We start from the raw sequence: 7,317 nt of genomic DNA, 5'->3' as shown, positions 1-7,317 counted from the left end.
CATTTCATTATTCATGCTCATTTCATCATTATCATTATTCGTTGTTTTGTCCTTGTATTTGTGTATATGTTTGTATTGTCTCAGTACCGTTACATTTTTGTGGTATAGAACTGAGAGTTCTATTCAAATACAGCCAGTACAGTTTGAGTATAATATAGTTAACATCATGGCTAGTGAAAAAGACTTAGAAAAAGAGATCGAAGATGATTTATCTGAGAGTATGTCTAAAGCACAAATAGATAAGATGATTAAGTTCTTACATACACACACTGATTATAAAGTTATAAAGGGTCATGAACTTAGACATAGTACCCCTAAGGTTAAAATTGAGAGTGAACCACCCCCAAGGCCCCCTCCCCCTCCACCGATTAGAAAGTCTAGTTTTTTACATACTAGTGGTGTCAGGGGAAAGTCATTTTTTGGCGATGTGTCGACTAGTTATAGTGCTTTTCAGAGGCCCAAGTTTCCTATTTTTTCGGGAGAAGCTAAGAGTGAAGCGACATTTGATGTTTGGATGTTTGAGGTGAAATGCGTTTTACGAGAGGGAAATTTTTCTGACCCGGTCATATTACAGTCTGTTAGGGGTTCATTGAAGGGTAAAGCTCGGAGTTTGTTGTTGTCATTACCTGAGGATGCTTCTCCTCAGCAGATACTTGAAAAGTTAGAGGGTGTGTATGGTAATGTTTATACCAGTGAGGCTTTACTTGAGAAGTTTTATAAGGAGACTCAACAACCTTCTCAATCAGAAGCTGATTTTGGTATGACTTTAGAGTCAATAATTCAACCTGCTGTTGAAAAAGGTGATATTAGTTTCGATACTAAGAATGAGATGCTCCGATCTAAGTTTTGGTCAGGAATAAGAGACCCACTTCTTAAAAATTCAAGTAGGTATAAATTTGATACAGTTAAGGATTTTGATCAGCTTAGGAAGGAAATCAGAGCTATAGAGCTTGAATTGGCAAATTCTGAAAAAGCTGTTAGCACTGTGCAACATCAGCCTATTTCTACCGACTCGGTCAAGCTTGACGATATATTGAAAAAAATTGACCGTATGGGTAAGAGATTAGAAACTTTAGAAAACAAAACACCAAAAGAGACAAATAAGGTAACAGATAATCATGGTCAGTCTAACCCGGGATATTCCACTGGTTCTGGACGTGGAAATTATTCGCGGAGTTATGGTCGAGGTCGAGGATATCAGAATCAGAGAGGTCGCGGTGGTAATAGGAATACTTACAATAATCAGTCTGGAAATTCACGACAAAATGCTAATGGCGATTTAAACGAATAGGAGTCTCCAATGAAGGACGAATTGGAGATTCTAAACTCGTTGCTGCCAAGCATAGTCCTACGTTAGTTAAATCTACAGATGATATTGTAAGTAAGCCTAAAACTACTTTGTTAGATAGAATGGTCGGTAAGGCAAATGAAACACATGTTTATGTGAACGGAAAAAAATGTAAGTCTTTGATAGATAGTGGATCTATGGTGTCTACTATTAGTGAACCTACATTAAGTTCCACACAGTCCCCACGATAAAGACTTTAGATGAGTTTATTCTCTCAGTACGAGTAGCTGAGGGTTCACAGTTGCCATACCTTGGGTATGTTGAGGTAAATATAAAGGCACCATTTCATACTGAACCTATGATGGTCCCATTATTAGTTGTACCCGAGACAGATTATAATAGATCTGTTCCTATTATAATAGGTACAAACGTATTAAGGCCTATGAAGTCCACTTTAACAAGTGATTCTGAGGTAAATATACCACATGAATGGGATACAGCATTTTCAGCTATGGACTCTAGTATTGTGAGTCTTGTAAAGTCCACAAATAAACGACCTATTAAGGTAAGCCCCATGTCCAGCATGACTGTTACAGGGTTGTGTAAGGCAAAGTCTAGTATACAGACGGCAGTTACCGAATGTGTTGATGATAATCAGAGTAGTTTAGGGGTATGTCCAAGAGTAGTTAACCTGAAGTCTACTGGTACAAACAGGATACCAGTTAGGATATTTAATATGTCAACCAAGGTAATATATGTGAAGCCTAAAAGTGTTCTTTGTGGATTGAATGAGGTAAAGATTGTACGTCATGCTGCTTTAGATAGTTCAGTTGAAGAAACAGGTGAAAAGGCGAGTGATGAATGTGATAAAGGTAAGATATTAAAGAATATAGGTGTTGAGTTGACAGAGGTGACACCAGAAACAAAAAGTAAGTTGGAAAATCTTATCTGTGATTGGAAGTCCGTATTTTCGACTGGTCCTACTGATTTAGGTTTTACCACCCTAGTTGAGCACGAGATACATCTCACAGATGAGAAGGCATTTAGAGAACCATATAGGAGGATACCACCTTCAATGTTTGAAGAGGTAAGAGAGCACATTAGAGAGATGTTAGAAGCAGGGGCTATACGAGAGTCATGTAGTCCATACTCTAGTAATGTGGTATTAGTACGTAAGCCTGATGGTTCACTTCGTTTTTGCATTGACTTTAGGAGGGTCAATAAAAAGACTATAAAAGACGAAAGAGGTTTGCCGAGGATAGATGACACGTTAGATTGCCTAGCAGGGGCAAGGTATTATTCTAAATTAGACCTTCGTTCAGCCTACTGGCAGTGCGGGGTTAAAGAATCAGACAAACAGAAAACAGCATTCAATTTAGGCCCGTTAGGGTTCTATGAATGCAACAGATTACCATTTGGTCTCACCAATGCATGTTCTACCTTCCAAAGGCTTATGGAACGATGTATGGGTGAGCTACATTTAAGAGAATGTCTGATTTATTTAGATGATATTATCATTTATTCGAAGACAGAAGAAGAGCATTTCAGGAGGTTAGAATCCGTTTTCTCTAAGCTGAAGGAGCACAACCTGAAGTTAAAAGGTAAGAAGTGTGAGTTTTTCAAGAGAGAGATCAAATATCTGGGTTTTATTGTATCCAATGAGGGTATCAAAACAGATCCAGAAAAGACCTCTGTCGTGAAAAACTGGCCCACTATTAGGAATGTGAAGGATCTGAGAAAGTTTCTCGGATTTACTTCATATTATAGACGTTTCATTCAGGATTATGCAAAGATCGTTAAACCTTTAAACGATCTATTGATTGGTCATTCGACACAGAAGAAGAAGGTAAGTACGGTAAGACGGAAAAAGGCACCAACCAGGTGGTTCTGGAACGAGGCTCAACAGGAAGCTATGGATAAGGTAATTGATAAGTTAACCTCACCTCCTATATTAGCATACGCTGATTATAAACTTCCGTTTACTGTGCATATTGACGCCAGTAACGATGGTTTAGGAGCGGTTCTTTATCAGACACAGGAGGGGATTGACAGAGTAATTGCCTATGCCAGCCGTAGCCTACGTGGAGCAGAGAGACTTTACCCGACCCATAAAAGAGAATTTCTAGCTCTTAAATGGGCGGTGACCGATAAGTTCCACGAGTATCTGTATGGCAGTAAATTTGAAGTCAAAACGGATAATAATCCATTGACATACGTTTTTGATCGAGCTAAGTTAGACGCCGTCGGACATAGATGGGTCGCTTCTCTTTCAAATTACGATTTCAAATTAACATACAGAACGGGTAAGTCTAATGTAGACGCTGACGCTTTGTCTAGAATACAACCAGAGACTAAGCAGATGTTTAGTGATGCGATTAAAGCGGTATGTACTTCTAGTATTGTTTCTCCTGGTCCATTTATTGAGACCGTTTTATTGACTGAGAGTGTTGCCACTGAAGATTTACATGAGGTAAGTATTAGTAAGATTGACTGGCATGAGGAGCAGAACGCAGACCCGTCTATTCGGAGAATTATTGCTTTAGTTCAGGGTAAACATAAACCAACCAAAAGGAAGATATCATTAGAGACAGAGGAAGTTCGTAGGTATTTACGTGATTGGGATAAGTTTACATTAAAGGATGGGATATTGTACAGAAACAGTAGTCTGTATAATGAAAAGGTAACACAGTTAGTTTTGCCATCAGTACTCAGAGATATTGTACTACAGGGTTTACACGATGATGTAGGACATCAGGGTAGAGACAGGACATTATTCCTTGTGAAATCTAGGTTCTTTTGGCCAGGAGTGGACAGGGATGTAGAAACTAAGGTAATGTCTTGTGAGAATTGTATTCTGAGGAAGTCAAAGACGTGTAAAAAGTCGGCCGAAATGGTAAGTATACATACATCGTATCCTCTTGAGCTAGTTTGCATTGACTTTCTCACTTTAGAACAGTCAAAAGGTGGGTATGAGAATATATTGGTCATTACGGACCATTTCACTCGCTACGCTCAAGCAATACCTACACGTAACCAGACGGCTAAGACTACAGCTAAGTGTTTATGGGAGAACTTTATTCAGCATTACTCATTTCCGACTAGATTACACAGTGATCAAGGACGAAATTTTGAGTCGAGGATTATAAGCGAATTATGTAAGTTAGCTGATATTAAGAAGTCGAGGACGACCCCTTACCACCCCCAGGGAAATGGACAGTGTGAGCGGTTTAACCAGACACTGTTAAACATGTTAGGTACGTTAGACGAAGATAAGAAATCAGATTGGAAAACCTATGTAGCGCCTCTTGTCCACTCTTATAATGCTTCGAGACATGAAAGTACAGGATATAGTCCTCACTTTTTGATGTTCGGTTGGCATCCAAGACTGGCTATAGATGCGTTTTTAGGTATTTCATCTGGTTTACCTGTTAAAGATCACAAGACATATGTAAGTAATCTAGAAAAGAGACTACAGTTCGCATATAAAACAGCAGCCAAGGTAGCGGATAAGGCAGGTAAACGCCATAAGACCAGGTATGATTTGAAAGTAAGACATTCTAATCTACAGAAAGGGGACAGAGTTTTGCTCAAGAAAGTAGGATTTAAAGGTAAGCACAAACTACAGAACAAATGGAATAGAGATCCATATATTGTCGAGTCTCAGCCAGATACTAGTATACCTGTATACGTACTTAAACCTGAACATGGTCGTTCAAGGAAGGTAACTGTACATAGAAATATGCTACTACCCATTTTTTCACTACCTACAGATGAGATAGTACGACAACAAATTCCGTCTAGTTGTAAAAAGGGTAAAACCTTTACTAGACCACAGAATTTGCAAAAAGACGATACTGTTGATAGTGATAAAAATGAGCTAATGCTCACAGAGGTACGTAGTAACTCTAGCGATGAGGATGATGATGATATATGTATAGTTGCTACTCGGTCTCCTAGGGTAATAGATCCTGACCGAAGTTCACAGTTGGTACTTAATCCTCAGGCCCCAGAGTTTTTACCGTCATCGTCTAGTAGTTCTTTACCAGTTTCAGATTTAAGTAGTTCTCGTTCAGATTTTAGTGGAGATTTGCTAAGTGATACGTCAGGTCAGTCTAGTGTACTTTCTGGTGTTAATGATAGCTCTACATTAAGTGGTATGTCTGCTAGTGGTCATACGGAAAATAACTCCGTTGCCTTTGAGGCTACAGACACACAACCTGTCTTACGTCGGACGACTAGACAGTGTAGAGCCCCACAGCGTTACCAGGATTTTATTTTGTATCGTTGATTATTTTATAAAATTTACAGTTAGTTTTCAGTAGGATTTTTTGTCATATCTTTGATTAAGTGTTATTTTAGATATGTTTATTTGGTGTAAATATGGTTTTAGTATATATTTTTGTTGTTTATAGATGGCATTATATCCTTATTCGTATCTGTTTGCATCCAGTAGAGGGAAGTGTTTCTCTGGTATGGCTTGCAAAGATATTATTATCAAGTCCGGTGGTAAATTGCAAGATTTGTGCCGAATAGCTATTTCTAGACTTAAGGGTGATACGTGTGTTCATAGTATTGTATACTTTGTTATCGGAATTCCCGATATTTGTACTTTGACAAGGAAAAAAGATGGAGTTTCTTATTATGAAGAGTCATGGTTAAATCTCGACGTAGATCATGTGTCTAATATGAAAAATTTGATTTTGGATACTGAGAGTAAAATCAAGAAGCATGGAGGAAAAGTTGTGTTTTCAACTATTGCTGCATCTAGTTTCCGGGATTGGAATAATCATAGGCTTATGATTCATAAAACCAAATATTTGGTATATGAGGAAAATTATCCGGAAATGCAAGAAAAATTACATGAGATTTTACGGGAGACAAATAAGTTCATAACTGAGCTTAATTGTAGAAACCATATGATCACTCCGTTTTTACACACATATGTTCAGAAGAAGAAGGGTGATAAGATTAAGTATATATGTTTTCTAAGTTAGTGGATGGTGTACACCCATCGAAGAATTTAAGTCGTACATGGTTTTTGTATATGGAAAGGATTATTTCGGAGAATGAGAAAAATTTGTCTAGTGTCACTTAGAAATGAGACTTGTGAGGTTGCTGTCATATATGTTTGTGTCATTCATGAATACATTTTGTTTTGTTGTATAATTGTGTTTTATTTTTTGTATTAGGATTTGATATAATGATTAGGATTATGGTTCATTAGTTCATGTCATTTCCACTCTGCATTCTGGGTAGAGTGGCACTTGCTGCCTATTTAACTTTGTATGATGGATTTTTTACATGATTTTGTTGTTGTTGTCCTTTATCCTAGATTTTGAACTTGTATTTCACTTTTGTATATAACGTGTGTGTGTGTATAGAATTTGTCATTTCTATGTTATATTGCAAAAGACTATAATCTCGTTAAGTTTTCCTGATGGACTTATTGTGATTTGGAGATAAAATTTCAGGGACGAAATTTTCTCCTTGGGCCGAGAATGTGTCACCGTAACAAATTATCAGCTGAATAAAGAAAGAGAAATACTATACTGATTTCGATTTACTATGATTTACTATCATTTACGCATTCATTCATTCATTCATTCATTCATTCATTGACAGACTATGACAATAGACTTTCACTATACTTTCTGCACGATAATTTAATGCATGTAATCCCGCCACAAATTGTCTGTACTATATATACTGTCTACCCGTAAAAATACGGGTATTCACACTTACTCAGCACATTAGAGCTGCGGGATCTATAACTTTTTCCCTATTTTCAGGTAAGCACATTTTCACTTTTAAAGGCCTTTTATTGCATGTTTTGCCTGTCAAATTCACGGTCCAAATTATAAGGAAACTTTTAATTACATAATTGTAATTCATTTATTGATGTATTTTCAGTGTGAATAAAATATTGGAAAGCTTATACTAGTCACTTATCAGCCCAAATAGAATAAAACCATGTGGCCAAATGACCCTGTGACATATTTTATGCTTGGGTTTGATTTTTAGGCATATTT

This window comes from Mytilus galloprovincialis, chromosome 13 (genome assembly GCF_965363235.1).
Source record: "Mytilus galloprovincialis chromosome 13, xbMytGall1.hap1.1, whole genome shotgun sequence".
NCBI classification, from domain to species: domain Eukaryota; kingdom Metazoa; phylum Mollusca; class Bivalvia; order Mytilida; family Mytilidae; genus Mytilus; species Mytilus galloprovincialis.
Note: the sequence above shows the minus strand (reverse complement) of the source record.